The sequence below is a fragment of the Castor canadensis genome, chromosome 1 (genome assembly GCF_047511655.1).
Source record: "Castor canadensis chromosome 1, mCasCan1.hap1v2, whole genome shotgun sequence".
Taxonomy (NCBI): domain Eukaryota; kingdom Metazoa; phylum Chordata; class Mammalia; order Rodentia; family Castoridae; genus Castor; species Castor canadensis.
Window position 1 is genome coordinate 39,991,008 of NC_133386.1, and position 19,975 is coordinate 40,010,982.

Genomic DNA, 19,975 nt, shown 5'->3' on the forward strand with positions numbered 1-19,975 from the left:
CTACACAGTGAGACCCGTCTCAAAAAAAAGAAAAAAAGGAAGGAAGGAAAAAAGGAAGAAAGAAAGAAAAGAAAGAAAGAAAGAAAAGACAGAAAGAAGAATGCCATGCTATATGCATATATTGCTTTTGTAAGTTCAACTATATATTTATACACAAGATGAAACTATATTGTGAATTAATGTGTCTAATATGCATTGTTTTCTTTATTTTCCATTAAGTTTTAAATTTCAGTATTTGAAGAAAATATGTGCTTAATATCACTGAAATTATTTATAGTAGCTACTAGTTGATCATGAAATATATTTTCTAAGACAATCCCAAGTCACAAAGAACAATGCATTGTGAAAGTCAGTGAGTTTGAGTTCTATAAGATTAGCTCTCTTATTTTCATATAATACTAATTTCCTTAATTTAATCTGCAGATATATTTCATCTATCTACACTAATTATTTTGAGATTTTAGGCACTGAAATAATATTTAGACCAGTATTTCTTGTCCAGGTGCTACAAGAGAAGAAGGAAGAGGGGAGCAAGGTAGAAGAAACTATAACATGCTTCCTAATTCTACCACAGGAAAGTTAAGCAACACTCTACTTGTCAGTTAGGCAAGACATAAACGTAATGAAAAATGGAATGATGGACATGATATGTAGTTTTAAAAATAAGGAATTAGAAACATAGATTTAATCTGGGCATACTTAGAAAAAATACTAGTGACAAGACATTGACTCTGACTGACAATCAGAGAATAAAACAATTTCTGCCAAGTTTATTGCTCTGCATGTATCTACTATTTATAGAACATTTGTGCTTCCATCTGTTTCTGTTTGGGATTAGTGGAACACCTGTTATTGTTTAGATGAAGTTCATTATTAATTATTGGTAATGAGTTTATAAAACTATAATTTGAATTTTCCCTCTGGAATTCAGTAATTCCTGTGTAGAATATTGTCACTCCCTCAAAAGTAGCCCAAATTGTAGTTAGAATTTAAAAAGCCTTATTGATGAAATGTGTCCATGTCATGACATTAAGTCCTAGATTTTGTCTTTTTATACAATCAAATAAAATAACTCCAAGTTATCCCTAAAAGTTTTGGCTAACATTTTATCTATATAACAGAAAATAAAATTTCTCATTTTGATTCTGTGTAGTGAACAGTGAATATGCCAATGCCTTACGGTTAGTGTTAATATCCACTTCAATTATAGACAACCATCTTAGAAAGCCATGTAAACCATAAAAATCAGATCATTTTGTTTTATCTAGTTAAAATTCTCCTGCACCAACTACTTTATTTTTTAATTTTTTTAAGATTATTATAAGGTTTATTGATTATATGTTTAAAAAATACTAGCAAAGAATAAAGTGCATTTCTTCCTTAGTTGCCCATCATGGTATTATTTTTTCCTTCACTCCTCATTCACTGTAATTCCATGGTCACTTGCCTGCTGTTTTTAGTCATGTTTATGTGGGTTACAGAGATTGATCTAGATTCACCAATACTTTTACACATGCAAGTGTCATAACAAGAAATCTGCATTGTCTATATTAAATTGGAGAGGAAAAAAATTATATTCAAATCTAGAAAGTGAATATATGCTCTGGCCCTTTGGACAGCAGAAATATACATGTGTTTACTTATTTTTTTTTAATTTTAGACATATTATAGGCATTCAAGATCTCCCCTCTGCAGAAAAACTTTCTTGTCTGCCCTTTAATGATCTAGAAAGGTTACCATGAGATTCCTGGATTGTATAGATTTAGGTTGTCAATGTTACAGAATGAGTTTTGAATAGCCCTAGGACAGAAGGAGCAATGGTGACAGAAAGAGGATGGAGATAACCCTCAGTTTTTCCTGGTGATTAAAATTGTATACATGTCATTTTCTTGTGAAAGAAACTAATAAAACTGGTCAACACAGACATTATTTGCAACATGGAGACTCAATTTATGGTGCTTTGCTTTTTTGTTTTATTTTGTGTAGAATCAATAGCACAGATGATCAAGGTCAAATTCCTTTAGATTTACCTGTATCAGCATTCTTCATAATTCCATTTTCCTCTTCAATATTATGTGGCAAAGTACAGTTTTCCTGAGTCGTACTTATATCTAATAGTTTCACTCATTTTAGTAGACTCCTTAAAAGAAGCAACATGATTTTGCTTTTCAGTTTTGCATTCCGTCTTCATAAACTTGTTTCTGTGCTTAATGACTTGCATAGGTTTCTGGACAGAGTCATCCAAGTTGATGAAGAGACACATTTTGATAAGGAAGAAATCACATGGCTCACAGATCTCTTTATATTCGCTGTAGATTATAAAAAACAATCAAATGTTCAGTACAAAGACGAGGACTAGTGTGCTTTTGGTTAGTAATTTTAGCACTTTCTTCATCTTTCATCTCTGTAGCTATTATGATTCAAGTTTAATAGAAGTTAGTTTATCCATTAGAAGTTATTCTTCCATTACAGTTTTGGGAGCTGTCTGAAATTTTTTTAGCCAAGAATTTATGTCAAGGTAATTTATTTCATGATCTGTGTCATTTATTTTCTTTTAGATTGAAGGTACTCATCTACCAAAACCTTCTCTGACTGTAACCAGATATTCTTTAGCATCCTGAATTCTAATTCAATGGGTTTTAAGTCTGTAGCAAGAAAGAGCTTAAAGGAGTAAGTTATTTCTCTCATTTTATTAAGATCCTTTTCTTGAACTTTAGAGGCACTTAACTGCATTTTTTGTTTGATCCAGCTGAGAAGAGGTCAGATGTAATTGCAGTACAGTAACTATTATTTAATGAATTAATCTATTGTGTTTCATTTGGCTGTATTACAGAAGACTAAGTAAAATTCAGCTTTTCTTTATACTTCTCAAAAAAATTCTCCTCCGAAGTAGGCATACTTCCACAACAACATACTCCAATTTCTAACATTTATCTTTATACAACAAAAATTTTGAGACTTAATGTGGTTATTTAGTACTTGTTGAATCCCCTCAGCCAGCTAATGGTTAGGAAATAAGACATAGCATAAGTAATTATACAACTAATGATAACTTGATACATATGAGGAAAGACTCTGAAAAGATATTTCTACCTAACACCTAGACCTTTAAATTTTTTTAAATAAGTATACTTAAAATGATTAAAAGTATTTAATCATTTCATAATTTATAGGCATACAAATCAAGGAAGAGTGAACATCTTGAGAATTTAAACATAGAAAACTAAATATTTATTGCATCTATTCCTTGTTTTTGAAGGAATACATACTTTAAATGGGAAATATCTTCAGAGAGGGACTCATGCTGGTAAGCTGTTACCTTAAAGTCTGTGGTACAGATATGAATTCCAGATTTCAAACACATCTTTGATAGGATCTAGCATATTATTATTTCTGGTTGCTCTAGAGTTTGTATCATTAAATGCAACAGTTGAATTTTTGAAATCTTGGGTGAAAAATACTTTTATTGAAAAGAAAATGTAGTCTTCATTCTTTAATGGCAAATCATATTAATTTTTATATTTACTAGCATTGATTAAAATGATAAACTCAATCAGTTTTCTCATTTACACATTGTCTATCTCCTTCTGTTCCCTTCCTTTACCTTTATTTAACATTTGTGCTTTATAAACATCAATTTGGGCATATATTAAAATGAGAGTGCTATAACATTGTCTTTCAGTAAAATGGGATAGACTAAGTTTCTTGTCATCAAAATATGGCATGATAAAATCTGTCCTATTAAAAGGCTAGCTAGATGGCTATACCATATTTTCTTTTTGTTCTTTGTAATGTATTGTTCACACATTGAATCTGAAATCTGAGAAGATTCACTATTATCAGAAGATCACAACCTCAGATTTCAATCGCAGAATCAATTTCAATTTCAATCTAGTTATTTTAGTTTAGTGTATTACAATATGTCTTTTTGCTGACATCTTTTGATTCATCTAATAGTTGTAAAATATCTTCCTTTGTTACTTTTCTTCTCTTTGCAATTATGGGTAGAAAATAAGAATTCTGAACTTTATTTATTTATTTTTCTTTTATTATTCATATTTGCATACAAGGTTTGGGTCATTTCTCCCCCCTGTCCCCACCCCCTCCCTTACCACCCACTCCACCCCCTCCCTTTCCCCCCCACCCCCTCAATACCCAACAGAACTATTTTGCCCTTATTTCTAATTTTGTTGTAGAGACAGTATAAGCAATAATAGGAAAGAACAAGGGGTTTTGCTGGTTGAGATAAGGATAGCTATACAGGGCATTGACTCACATTGATTTCCTGTGCGTGTGTGTTACCTTCTAGGTTAATTCTTTTTGATCTAACCTTTTCTCTAGTTCCTGGTCCCCTTTTCCTATTGGCCTCAGTTGCTTTTAAGGTATCTGCTTTAGTTTCTCTGCGTTAAGGGCAACAAATGCTAGCTAATTTTTTAGGTGTCTTACTTATCTTCACCCCTCCCTTGTGTGCTCTCGCTTTTATCATGTGCTCAAAGTCCAATCCCATTGTTGTCTTTGCCCTTGATCTAATGTCCATATATGAGGGAGAACATAATGATTTTTGGTCTTTTGGGCCAGGCTAACCTCACTCAGAGAATTCTGAACTTTAAACTGTCAAATGAAAACAAAACGAAACTAGTCAAATGGTTTATCCAGTCTCTTAGCATTCCTAAAAGATGATACAATACTACACTCAAAATGACCATGACATTATGTTTTACAACGCATCACCCTTCTAGGCAACTCTATTAGTATACTGTTTCTTATTATTTTAGTTTAAGTCACTTCTGGAAAAATATGAAGAGTAATGATGAAATAATTCCCCACTTGGTAAAATAGAAAATGGTCAATATATGAGAAAAATAGGTCATGAAGCTTATGTAAAGTGCTTTGGACTTATAAATTATCTGAAGTTATTGTCACATGCTGATTGCAAGACAAAGTGGATTTTATTTGTTTAAAAAATAAGTACATGCTCTTTTTGTTCCTAGATGACATAAAACAAAAAATAAGTCAAAAAATATTAATCTTTACAAATAGTTAGAGTAGCTAAAATACAGCAAAAACAAAAAAAATAATAAGCCCTTACTTAACTTTGATGGTTCTGATAGCATAATGAGAACCAGTGGAGAAAATATGAACTTGGCAGGTTACACAAGCTTCATTTTAAATACTTTGTTTCCTTGAATTTTTCATTTCAATTTCTTTATAAAACTTACTTCTTAAAGTTGTCAAAATGATTAAATCAAATGATGTATGAACATAGTCTCCCCTTATTTTCTGTTTTCTCTTTTATTATGGAAATTTATTGCAAAATGATAGTACTAATACCTTTACTGTGAACAGTCAGAGAAGATCTTATGGAATATGTGAAAAGTAAAATAGGCCTTGAGAGATTGGTTGGGCATGTCTATGAGAAATTTAGTCTAAAGACATACAAGGCTGACATTAAGGCACAGAATCACAAAATCTTTGGCTGTTCTTTTTCCATTATCAGATGTTGAATATTCACTCTTGTAAGCTTGTTGAAATATCTTGTGTAATCCTAATAAATCTTTGGAAAATTCATATTATCATCCCTGTCCTATAAATTCAAGACTGAGGAACAAAATGATTTGTCCATTTCTCACTCAGGTCTATCTCTTCCAGTCCCAGATGGGGTGGGAGGAGGTTGCTGCAAGAGTTCAGTTTGGTTGGTATTCCCTAAATAGTCTCTGAAAAAAATTACGGTATCAGGAGAACCCAAAATGTTATGAGAAGTTTAGACATAACATTTATTTCAAAGTTAAATCTTACAAACAACATTCTTGGGCCCTTTTTGTTAATTACAATTTAGGTCACTTTATGTACCTATTGGAAATGTACTTGCATTCCTTTTTAATTCAATAGTGGAACTCTTTACTTATTTCTCAGACTTTATGGAGGTTGCATCATGGAACTTCTTAATCTACTGTAAAGTCCAGGACCTTGGATTACCCAGTGATCTAGTGACAAATCCACTAGTGATACTAGTCACAGAATGACCTGCAGAAAGATTTCAGAAAAAGCAATGCAAAGAGAACAACATATGATAACAGGACTAGGTAGAAGGGGTGGGGGGAGAAGTAGAATGACTGGAAATGATTATTTAAGAAAAATTCAAATGAAGGTAAGGCTTAAATCATGCACCTGTGTATAGACTGGAAACACAGCGAAAACAAGCACACTAAGCACTATGTAAATGCTTACGTAGTAAGCATCTGTTTCCAGATACAGTGGTGGTTTCTTTATCCACTACTTCTTTTATCTTTCTAATTTAATTATCACATATTACTATCATTCTCTCCTTGAAAAGTTTTTTTAACTGCCTTTTATATATCTTTGAGAAAGGTTTACCTTTTAATCTCCACTGGCTCATTCCTTGCCAGAAACATGATATGTTTGTTGAATTGAATTCTTGATGTACAGTATTTATCTCAATGGAAAAAATAATGTTTATCCCAGAGCAGCCCTCTTTATTCATTTTTAGAAATAATCTTGTTATTTAAAAAGATGACAGGTTTCTAAGCATTGCAAATAGGCCTCTGTAAAGATTTCTTAAGGAGTTATTGGTAGCACCTCTAGAGACCGAAGCTCAGAATTAACAAAGACTTGTCCAATGCATGCATCAGTAAACCATAGTCAGCATACAGAATTAGAGTAAAGTGAGAGAAAAAAATGAGAACCTATGTTTAATAATGGAAGTGTGCAGTACCTGGACTTGCCCTACCCCCATGAGAGGTACCTCTGATGATTTGAAACTGGTGGACTGTTCAATGTAAATGTATCAGAGTGTCATATTTGTCTAAATCAATTCATTAAACACTCACTATAAATAGCTAGAAGCTACACAGAAATAGATCCAGGTACTTCTGGGTAGATGCAATCCTACTAATGCTTCTGTCACTCTGTCAGTCAGCTTCATCAGAATAAAATACCTTAGGTTTAGGGCCAAGGCTAGCAAATAAGGTTTCTCTCCCCTTCATACTGTGTTGACATGATTTCACCTTCTCTGTGTCCAGAAGAGAAAACAAAATGAAGTCCTGATATTTTATTTTTCTCATCTTCTCAGAATTGTAGCTGCTAGGCATTTGAGAGCCATCAGTTTCTATAGGAATGCCTTTGCTATGAGGGAACTTTCATTAGAGAGAGAGAGAGAGAGAGAGAGAGTGTGTGTGTGTGTGTTTGTGTGTGTGTGTGTTTTGTCTAGCTTTGTCACTATTAATGGCATGAACCTGCTGTCAGACAAAAAAAAATCCCTTCTCAGGTAATCTACTGGGATTATTCAGTCTATTTTAAAATAGTCTGAAAAGGAACAAATAATACAGAATCATTTGAACTGCTACAAGGGAAGCAAGGAAAATTAAGGTTTAATCAAAGAATTATCAAACTAATTAGATGTTATTTATTAGTGTGGCATGTCTTGTAATAAATTTATCTTTCAGCTTATATGTGAGAGTGAGAATTTTAAAAGAATTTTGGTGATTTATTTGAATATATTCTTCATGCTGTTCCAGGTTCATAGTCCAGAGACTATGCAGAATCCATGGATAAAATCTATGAATCTATAGAGAATCCATACTTTATCCCATTAATGCCTCAAATAGATGCACAGTTGTTATCTCCTTTCTTAAGCAGGTCTTGTTTTAAATAGGAAAATAATGAACAGGCTACAGAACCCTTTTCATATAACTGGCTATTTTCACAAAGGCCTATTTGATAACCAAATATTCTTGCATAGCACTTTTTCCTATATAGAATTTGTATGCTTGCATAAGATAAGGACAATAATGAATTTTGTAATAGAAACATTAGCATTGCTAACCAGATGTTCAATATTTTGGGGTAGTTCTATAGCTTCTATTCTAGCCTATTATATTTCACATTTTAGTTTCTAAGATACTCTATAAATTAGGCAGGGTGATACATGTCTATAATTCTGACACTCAGTAGGTGGAGGCAGAAGGATGTCAAGTTGATGGTCAACCTTGTCTACATAGCGAGTTCCAGACCAGCCTGGGTCATGTAGCAACACCTTGTCTCAAATAAACAAATTATGTATATAATATGTATATATATATATGTATATATATATATATTTGTATGTATATACACACATACAAATAGTGTTATTCCCACATGGTAGTAATAAGAAGGCAATTTAATTTCCTTTTTCATGTCCTCACTAGAATGACAATAAAGGCAATCTCTTAATTGATATCCAGCAGTTATAGAATCCAGCATGTACTCCATGCAGTATGTACTCCATGCAGTATGTACTCCATGAGTTTCAAAGCAGAAGGTGGTAACAAAGACTATGACAAATAAAACAAGGAGCAATACAAAGCAACTGAGAAGAGAAAGGAGCTCTTTGATTCCTATGTCATGTGATGTAGATTATCCTCACTCTAAGATATAGAAAGGAGAGGGCCACAGTGTTCAGAACAGACTTAATCAAACTTTATTCTCTCAGTGTTCAGAAATCTTCAGCTTCAGAAATCTTCAGCTTTATTGTGGTGTTACTACTTGCTTACAATGGTCCAGTATTTATTTTTGTTTGCATGGTCAGTGTTTTTATCCCAAGAGCCAAACATGTAGTGATAAAACTAGAATGCTGTTTTTAATTAATAATACTGAGTGCAAAATCAATACAGGGTATTGAACAAAATAACATTACACTATATAGATGTGATCTATGCTATGGTGTCTTCTTTCAAATTAGACCCCATTGTACATGAATAGTATCCTTTGTCATTCACACTGAATTATTTGTATTCTATCTTGGAAATACATACTACTGTGTTGTTTTTTGCATTTTTCTTTTTTGTGATGGATTCACTGCTTTCCTGAGGGAAATAGTGTTACCTATACACCACTTTTTATTGTTTTTGTCCAGAGTTCAGGTAATGAGTGTTTTTGTTTAGCAGAAAAGACTCTTTGTAGCAATTGGAATCTCTTACAAAAACTTTTAAAAAAATAGACATGAAAAAAGCACTAATATGCAATATTGAAACATCCTGAAAGAAACACATCGGTGATTTAATATTCTCTTATGTGGTGATTACATAAGACATAAACCTTTCCAATTTTCTATACTTGATGACAAATGATTTTATTAATAGTGATTTCTATCAGTGGAATAGAATTTGTATGTACTTATAAATAGCCTCTTGACAGACTCTGGATAAATGATGTATATTGTTTTGAATGACAAAATACCATCAATTATACAAAATTTTAAAAAGGAGGAAATACTGGTTGGCTTCTAAATGTGGCATTCATCTGAGAATGTATTGGTGAATTTAATTGCAATGTTAAGCCTACTAAATACCTATTATTTATATATACTCCCATTTTACCCTTTATCTACAAAATATTTAAGTTTATGTTATATGCCTGTAATTGCAAAGATTAATACTTTCATCTTCATTGTGATAGCATCCTGTAGAAAAATTCTCTGCTAAAGAAAAACCTCAAGTTCTTTTTACTTCTCTTGAGGTAAACTCCATAACCAGAAGGTTCCTTTTAAATTGGTTCTATGGCTCTGCTTTAGACTTTTAAAGTCTATTTGAATTGCTTGTGAACATAGAATATTTGCATGTGTCAAAGACAAAAAAACAAAAGCCGTAAAGGCAAATAGACTCCCTTGCAGGTTGAGTCAACAGGGAAGAGGAAAGGGACGGTTTCAGCCTCCCTTCCTTTCTCTAAGTATCTGGGGATGTAGAAATAGTTTAACAAGATGATTAAAAAATGTGAAATTGATTTGATTTTGCATGAATGGGATCATACTATTAAAAAAAGCAACTCTTTTTTTCAAATGCCACATGATTGCTTAAAAATTTATCCCATTGCCTTTGAGAATAATGAGAAAAGAAATTTACAAATAACTTTTTTGTGTGTGGTAGAACTGGAGTTGAGTGAAAACTAGGTAGCCACACATTAATCTGCATCTGCCCTTCAAGGAATTTTGAGGACTCTCAGATATGATGATAACCTGAAGACAATAATGAGAAGATTTAACACTTACTGAGTGCTAATGGTATGCCAGGCACTGTTCGAAGCTTTGGGCACAGAATGTTTCATTTAATCCTCACAAAGCCCTGTAAATTGCTTTGTAACTTCACCTCAGAAATTAGGAAAGTGAACCTAGGGGAAGTTGTAGGATTTTTTCAGATGACTATTTATGGATTCCAGGACTCACAGAGAATCACAAGTATGTTTTAAAAATGGTGCCAATGACTTTTAAGTTTGGAGGATTTTTTCCCTTCCTTTTTCTTCATGTATTCTTAAATCTTACCAATAGGATTGTCAAGGAAAGCAAGTAATTTGCTAATAATTTTAGCTGCTTCTGTTGTTGGTAAGTGAAAGAAATCTGGCATAGAAACTGCAAGCAAAGTAGACTGATTCCATACTCAAGACTACAAAGAGTTTGTCACCAGAATTGCTGAGGCAATCTTGGGCGTGGTGTTCCTTTACATTGTCTGCATATTTGTATTTTGACATAAGGCCTGATAAAATTATCATCCAGAACTACAGTTAGATTTTTAAATTTTATTCTAAATGACACTAGAGTGACAACACATTGTGATAAAGGAAAATCCAGAGTAAATTTGCATGTAAGGTTGTTGGTGTGTCTTGAAATTATTGTGAATGAAAACGACAGACTGTAGTAGATTGCAAATTGATTCAACAATCAACTGGGCCAGAATCCGAAAGTCAAACAACCCCAAAAGGGTAGGAGACAGAGGAAGCATTATTTACTGTCCATGCTTTGATAGTTTCAAAAATGCCAAGCCTCCTACCTTTTAAGAAATAGATTTGCTATTCTATTTGAAATTTTTCAATATATTTGGTAAATGTAGTGATTTTACCACTGGAAACCGTATTTTCTCTTATTTCCTCATCTTTCTGGTTGCCAGTTAAATGCTCACAATCAATAACTGGGGATTACTTGATTTTCAGTTGTGAGTAAATCACTAAAGTGTGTTGGTACTCTGACAAGGAATACTAAGTACCAAATTTGAACTGTTAAATTTTTACTTGAACATTATGATGCCTTAAACGTACCCACATTCATAATATGCTAAGTTATAATTGGTTGGTAAACAATAAGCTTATTAGAACTGATATTCCTTTTGCATTAATAGCAATGATCATTTAAATTCAATGAAAATAACTTACTATTCTTAAGTTAGTCAGCATGTTAACATGGGAGGAGAGAGAGATGCTTATGGTTATAAATGAAAACAGAGTTGTAAGCTTAAATTTTTGTTCTGTGGTTTTCCTTGAAATCATGCATTTTTAATTCATAGTAACTGTGCAATTAATTTTCACATAAGATGCATATTTTAAATATTTTCCATGGAGAATTTTTATATTACAACTATTCCTATAGGTCAATATCTCAGAAAATGGATAGTCCCAATATGGTAAAGAATGTTAGACACAGTTAATACTGGAAAACAGCACTTCAGAGGCTTTGTTTGAGTTTAATATGATATTATTATAATTATATAATTATTACATTTATTTATCATGACTTATGATCTAAATGTGTGAATGCTGCACTGGGCATAGTGGCTTATTCCTGTAATTCATGTTACTTGGGAGGCAGAGTTCAGGAGAAACATATTTGAGGCTAACCCAGAGAAAAAGTTAGTGAGACCCTATCTCGGCCAATAAAATTGGGCATGGTGATGTTTGCCTGTCATTCCAGCCATGTGGGAAACATAAATAGTAGGATCACTATCCATTCTGCAAAAAAGACTGGGGGCATGGCACAAGCATGAGACCCTGAATTCAAACCCCAGTACTACAAACAAAGAAAGAAGCAGAGTATGATCTCTGTATTTTAGATGGAATAAGTAATTAAAAAATACATTAATGATATTATCCTACTAAAATAAGAATTATACATGTAAAATATGTTTTAAACATTAAAAAGTACTATTGATTATGTAATTCTAAAATGTGCTATAACAGAATAACGTTTGTCTGGATTAATTGCAATTTTAACACTGTTCTTAATTTTGTCCCATATTTATTCATTCGGTGTTTCCTCCACTATTTCTAAAAGCATTTCAAGCACAAAGACAATACATTATTGTCAAAGAGGTTCTGCATTCAGAATCTGCATACTTAGGTCCCAGTTATAAGTCATTTGGGTGAGTTTGGCAAGTCCTCCAACTTCTTTGTTTTCAGTGTTTTTGGAGAGCTGTTGTAGTGTCTTTTGGTTCTAAAACACTATGCAGGCTACATGTATGGAGGTGGGATTTTTTTTTTTTTGCTTTTTTAAATTAGCATATCATTGTTGTATTGGGTACATTTTGACATTTACAGAAGTTCTTAGAACATATCATAGTTGAATTCACCCCTGGAGACAGAATCCTTTACATTGAAAGACACTACAGTGGATAATGCACTTAGTGAGAAGTGGATAATTGCCACTTAGGGAGAAGCTATAAATATTTAGAATATATTTCAAGTGTTAGGTCATGAGTGAGTTATTTAAATAATAAAGTACTACTTTTTTTATCTTAGCTCATTTTCCCACTAAACACAGATAAATACATTAATATTTCACTTTCAAGGAAATATTGGTATTCAATTCATTTCAAAAATTAATAAACTTCCTCCAGAAAGAAAATGAATATTGTGGTCTAGAACCATAAGTGATTAGAATAAATTAGTACATAAATGTTTCCTTGTGTATCTTTGGAAGGATTTCACATTTTCCCAAGAGCTAAATATACTGTAATTCAGTTTGTTCATATTAAAACAGCATTTAAAAAGTGAGCAGTGGAGGGAGTGAATTCAAGTATGATATATTTGATACATTGTAAGAATCATTTGGAAATGCCACAATGTACCCTCACCCAGCACAACAATAAAAAAGTGGCATTTAGCAACATTCATTCATTTACATATTCATTTAATTATTCACTTCTATTTTTAGTAATTCTTTTAGTTTATCAAGCATGTATTAATTACCCAATTATTTGTAGCCTAGTAGAATTTAGAAAAAAAAAACTTGTAAATAAACAAATGCATTGAGAACCAGAGAACTAGGGCATAAAGTATGTACTGTTACTATGCAGACTTAAAAGGTTGTCACGGGAGTGAGCAGAAGGGAGTAAAATAATGCCTGGAATCAGCCATGTTCTAAGCAATTGCATTGAAAATTTAAAACCTTTTTGACATTGAATATTTCACTGGATAGTTCCATAATAATCAGGAAATTTATATTCTGGGTACATGAAATTGTTATTATTTATTTATATATTATTTATTTATTTATTTTTGAGGTGAATTTCACTATGTTGCCAGAGCTGGTCTCAAACTCCACAGATCATACAATTCTATAGTTTAAGTCTCCTCAGTAAATGTAGCAACAGACATCTGGCACCACACCTGGCTATTATTATTTTTTTATTTGAGATTGTGATGAATCCAATCTGCCTTATTAATCTCTTTTCTTATCATCTTCATGCTTTGTAAAAGAAAAACACAAATCCATTTATCTCTATCTTACTTTCTCCTTTTGTCCTCACCATTTAAGTATGATTTACCATGGATTTTGGACAAATAAAGGAACTATTTAAGAAATCTGCAGAAATAAATATTGGAAAGTTTTAAAAAATAACCCAGGTGACTATCTGCAACTGTGGAAATTAATGCAGGTAACATGGAAATTGGTCTTTAGGTGGTGGAACTGTCCAGTAGTCTAACTTCAAGTCAATTCAATGTCTAAGGTTAAATAGAGTATGATCACTGAAGAAAAACATAACTGTAAAGTTATTTTCTTGTAGGAAGTGGATACCTGAAGATCTTTCAAAAGTGATGGGTCATTTATGATAAACGTTTGCCATTCATCTTGACTTTCCAAATAATCATTAAGCAAATAGAAGAATAAAATGGAGTAAAAACAACTTTAATCTTAAATTGAGCTCAGTGCACAACATTTATTCAGCTATTTATCCTTCCAGAGACCACATTTTAACTGTCTTAAAATTTAAGGTGTTGGAATAGCTAAATGCTATAATTATGATCCTGTGCGTGTACTCATCTGTTTTTGCGACATTCAAACATCAGGTATTTTGACACAATATACAAAATAAGTGGAACAATGATTTAATCTTTAATCAATCTTATTTCCTTTCTTTAGTTAGCTATACCACAGAAAATCATCTCTACTTCATCAATTGAAAATGAGGAAGAAAAAACACTAATATCACCTTTATCATTTTTAATCAAAAGAACGTATAAAATATGCATCTAGCTACTATTCCTTGATTTCCATCAAAGTGAATATGCAAATATGTAACATGACACATGAAAATATTAGAGAAGATTTTTATCAGGATGGAAAGAAACCAATCTAGAAAAATTTTGGCCTGAAGGATGCTCTTTGATCTAAGAAGTTGAAGATTTTGGTGTTTTAAACACCTTATAGTAGGGTCATGCAGCCAATTTATGTTAAATAATCCATTTTCATTATACTTTTCTAAAATTATTTTTTAAAACTTGAGAATTCATGAAAAATAAGATAAATCATTGGGATAGTCCAATAAAGTAACCATAGATTCATTTTCAATTCTTTTCTATATAAGCACCCTGGGAAAATTGAGAACTATGTATGTAGATGACAGTAACATCTCAACATTTAGTTGATAAGTGGCAAGTAGCTGGGTAAATGGAAAATTTTCCTGGCCTTATTCAAGAGTGTTAGTATTATTTGTTCCAAAAGTCAAATTTTGCTTGGCTTAAGTAGGAACTCAATAAATATTCGTTGCATGAATGAATGAATCTGCACTGCAAACCACCTACTCCAGGCTAGCATTATTTCTCACTTGGGTTATTTCGATAGACACCAGTGGATCTCCTGCTACCTCTTGTATCTTTTCTCTAAAAACTTTTTGTTTACATGGAAGTCAGGGACCTTTCACAAACCTATCTCTCATGCTAAAACTTTTCAAAAGCTTACTATTGCCTTTAGGAAGAATTGAAACTCATGAAAACATATTAGAAAGCTCTTTGTGAACTCATCTAATTTATGCTTTTGGAGACCATAGTGTTCCTTTACAGTTCACCTTCTCATAGTCTCTTCCCTTTGGCCAGTCTCTGCTTTACCATACTGTTTTAATTATCCTGCATGTATGAGGTGTGAAATATTCGTTATTACCAGCATTTCTCCATCATTAATGTAAACTTCATGACAACAGGGCTTTATATTTATTCCTGTCCTTCAGTGATTTCATTTATACCTCCATAAACACAGCAAACTAGCTGGAACAGATATTATTATTCTCATTTTATCTTGAAATAACTAAACATAAGTGATAATTCCTTATTTGCTATCTGCCCTTCCACAAGAACAAGTTTCTTCAAGGTACTTAATAAACATTTTTTTCAATGACAGCATCATCTCTTATCTGGGTTGCAAGTCTCACTTATGCATGTCCTTCCTCTCCATCAGACACAGCACTGAACCCTCAGTGCAAGCCCTATGTGTGTCATAGGATAACTAACTACTCAAGAAATACACAGGAAAAATTTTTACAAATAGATGAGAATTTGCAGTAGATACCTGACATTTCAAGCCCTAGACCTGTGTAACTTATATACAGAATGAGATATTGTGAGGTTGAGATAAACTTTTAAAACATACCTCTAGTATTAAATGGCCTGCAACTGAGTGAAGCAGCAATCTATTAGATTTAGAAAACCAAGAGATTGGTCAAAGAAATTCTGAGATTGCACTGTTCTGGAATAGGACAAGAGAGAAGTTGTGAAGTTGGGAGCTTTCTTGCATTTTTTTTCCAGACATTTTCCCACTGGATCTGTCTCTCCATGAGTCTGTCTTTTTTAGTCTGTATCTTTCATTTTCTGGTTTTCTGTCTTGTCTCTCCATCCCCTCATTTTCATGCATGCCTCCTGCACATAGCTATAGTTTTCTTTGTAGAGGACTATAGAGTCACCCTTGGGGTTGAGAGGTTCTCAGGGAGCAGAAAAGGGAGGATAAGAAATGCAACGTATACATGTAAATTCAACAATACATGAGTGTGAGATATAATGATGCCTATTTTTGAAGTAAAAGCCCCTTTCACCTGCCCAACACACACAAACAGTATATTTAATCAGCAGCTTTGGAAATAAAAAATTATTTTATGAGTGGCAATTCAGGTTTTTGATAAATGGGGGGGAGTAGTGATAGGCACCCTGTATTCTATGGTCTCTTCCTTCCATTTGTTAAGTGGTCTAAGAGTACAAAGCAGGAGATGGAGACGGTAAGGAAGTTTGAAGGTCAAGGTGTCCCTTTTTCTTTTCAGATACAAGGCAAAAATGTAGTGAAAATGACAGTAAAGTGTATTAGGTAAGGAGTGCACTTTCAATAGACTGAAAGCAGTCATCTCTAGAGAGAGAGAAATGAGAATAACAAAGGTGCCCTTATTAATATATGGCCCTAGTATAATCACAGTTCTTTGCCTAAAATATAAAAACATATTTTCATTTTATTTTATTATATGTTAACTTTAAACTTTAAAAATATTCTGCACACTACAAAATAGTTCAGGAATCTTGTGCCCATGTGTAAGAAATATTATTGCTTTAATGAACTTGATTATCACTTTATTACTAAATTCACATATTCTTACTTACAGTATCAGAAAAAAAGGTTGTGATATTAATTTATAATAATTCCACAACTTGTATTTTCTAAAATGTAAATTAATTTTAGCTCAATGATCACTTACGAGAGATCCTCACATTTTCCCCATTCCAGGATCCATTGCCATCCAGTATTTGCAGGATTGGAGGTCTTTCCAAAGCTTTTCTACTTCTCTAGGTATAACTCTTGAAATTTCTAGGGAAAAGCAGTGAGGACCTATAGAATAAAATCTCTACCAGACATTAGAGAAAAAAATATACTCCACATTTGTCATGAGATGGAGGGTAACTTCAGTTTTGTAGAAATGGTTTCAACCAGAAAATCTCATTCACAAGGAAACCAGACATATTAAACTTCAGTTTCATGAATTGTTTTTTCCTTCATGCAATCTGAATTCAGCTCCTGATTTCTCACATTCCTTCTTAATGTGAGAGTCTGAATAATTCCATTCATCATTTTAGTAAAAAAAAATGTCAATCACTTTCTGGAATGCACACTGCATACTATCCCCTATAGAATTTGACTAAACCAAAAAACAACCAAATTGATTCATTTAAGAAAAAAATGAAAACAAAAAATTATTGGCAGCTTACAAACATACCATTCAAGGACTTACGGAAATAAGCCAACCAAAATCACTCAAGAAGCAGAAATAAAGCCAAATCACCATGTTCTAATGGCAGAGGGATTTGCAGGTAATGACTTGTAAAATGAAGGGCATCTTTTAGAGTGACAATGTAAATTTCAGCACCCTGAATCTTTTCTTCAGAGAGAACAATTCTCAGGAACTCTAAAGGAATATAATTCTTAATAAAATTATAAGCCTTTCTCCTGTAAATGAATTCTATTTCTGTCATATTCAATTTTATCTTTGTTTTTTGTTTTCTTACTTCAAAAGACAGCTTCAAATCTCCTTGTGTAATTAGATGGGATTTAAACTATAAATACACTATTGGAGAAAGAATTAATATTTTGAGTATCTACTATGCATTAGGTGATTCATCACTTAATCCTTATAACACCGCTAAAATCTATCCTCATTTTACAAAGTCCCTAACTAAAGCCTGGAGAAGTCATGAGATTTTTAAGTTTACACGACTTGTAAGCGATGGAGTTCAAACTCTCACTTGCATACAACTCTGCTTGTATTTTAAATATAATATTCCACCTTAAATATTATGTGATGCTCTGTATAATGTATAATGTGTTCATCCACATAGCAAAACGGTCTCTGATTTCAAATGGATTCTCTCACATTGTATGAACATAAAAAGAGGTTTTCTCTAAGTCCATACCGAAGTCATGCATCATGCTCAAGTATGACCTGCCTGATTTTCTTTGGAGCCTTCTAGCACATCAAGAGCATGTGCTTGCTTAATAATTCCTGTCAGGTCTGCCTAGTACTGTTGCAATGGAGGCAGCAACCATCTGGCTTCCTCCTTTTTTCTTGGGGTCTCACTGTCTTGTTGCATTCAATGCCTCTCTACCATGTAGTCTTCCACTTTTCAGAGTATAATAAAGTTGATTACAACTGTGGAAAGTTTCTGACATGAACTGGATATTTCAGTTTATGATGAAGGACCAGTATTCTCTAGATATTTTGGCGTGTGGGCCTTTGGTTCACCTGCTACTTTCTACCTGGAATCCCTCCCTTGTCTTTACTGGGAAAACTCATTTTAGGCATTTAAGTGAATTTCCTCCCGGAATCTTTCTGCACTGTCCACTCTGCATATATTATTTTGTCCCATCATACAGTGATATAATGATCTGTCTCTAAGTCTGCTAGAGCCAGGATATTGGGAACTTCCTGAATGGTTCTTCAGTATTGGTGTACAGTAAGTGCTCAATAAAGTTTTTCTTATAATAAAATAATGACTTTATAGTTCTTCTACATAAACTAAAGAATATTTTATAAGGTAGATTATGTGTAATTCCAGGGAATGTCATATATTTTGTAATAAATTCCTGAAGAGCACATCAAAATTATAAAGAACTATGCTTATACAGCTACTGCTGTTCACAGAAGTATATGGCAGGGTGGAAAGCAGCCTAGATTCCACAGACCCCATTCTCTGGAGACAGTTTCTACTATGTATATAGAAGCAATTTATTTATATTCATGGCCCCTTGTATTTTAAGATTTTGTCACTTAGTTCACTTTTTATATTTCTCTGGTTTTAAAAGCTACAAAACACCATCCTACCTTAGAATTTTTTTTTAAGCAAGGCTTAGCAACAGATATTTCCAGGGATACATCCCTTTGACCCACAAAGAAAGTGGAAACCTAGGGAGGAAACTTCAGTCCTCTGTCCCTCCTTCCTCAGCTGCAGTTGTGGACTCTTACAGAATGTGACACTTCTGCCAGCCTTAGGCTGCCTGAGAGCAGCTTTAATCATAACTCTAAAGCCTACATCGAAATCCAGCTCCACTTCTGAGGAAATGAATAGCCTGTCTCCTATTTTCTTCGATTTTCAAATCTACACAGCGAGAAATATACCTACATCCTAAACTGCTTGTGAAGATTAAATGCTTGAATGCATGAAAATTGTTTTAATCATTCTTGGTATGCAGTAAGCACATACAAATGTTACCTAAGGAAAAATCTTGTGGGTCAAGATTGCTTTTGGTGTTTCCCAGTCTTACCTTGGCTCACTAAAACAGAACTGCCATATTATCTATGTTTCTATCAAGTATTTTTTCCCATGACGAAAAATATAATATAGAATTATATATTTCTAGGTCTGTGGTCTTATAATATGCAACAATGTGCTTTGTTTTTATGCCAACTTGAACATACTTTGAGTCAGCCTGCATGAGTACAAAAAGTACAAGAAAATTCTGTAATGAATAAAAACTAAGTAATAATTGACATGAGACCCAAGGACTGGAATGTGGTGTATGTGTATCTATGATTGTTCTGCTTGTTAAACCATAATTTGTCACCGAGAACTAATTTTGAAGAATTCTAAAAATGAAAAACTTCCAGTAAGCAGCCAGATCTGCCAGCATTTGATAATTTCTAGTTGTCAGTGAGGTTTTAAAAGGTACACTTGCCCACGTTGATTTCTGCATCAAAAATATACAGAAGGAGTTTGTGGAAAGAAAATTAATGATAAAACATTTTGTAAGAATTTCAAATGAGATCATGTGAATAGTCTATGGCCCTACTGGTATTGGTTAATTGAAGAACTCATTGGGGATAAGAAAGTACTCAGAAATTATCTCAGGGTGTTTTTATATACTTCATAAAAAATACAGGACTTGAGGGAATCTTTCAAGGTTCTAAAA

The 19,975-nt window shown here is 33.0% G+C and overlaps 1 protein-coding gene across 33 annotated transcripts in view; it reads left to right on the forward strand.

The window, feature by feature from the left end:
* The window catches only part of Trdn (triadin), a 374,084-nt gene that overhangs the window by 124,475 nt on the left and 229,634 nt on the right, over window positions 1–19,975 (forward strand). The window lies entirely within an intron of this gene.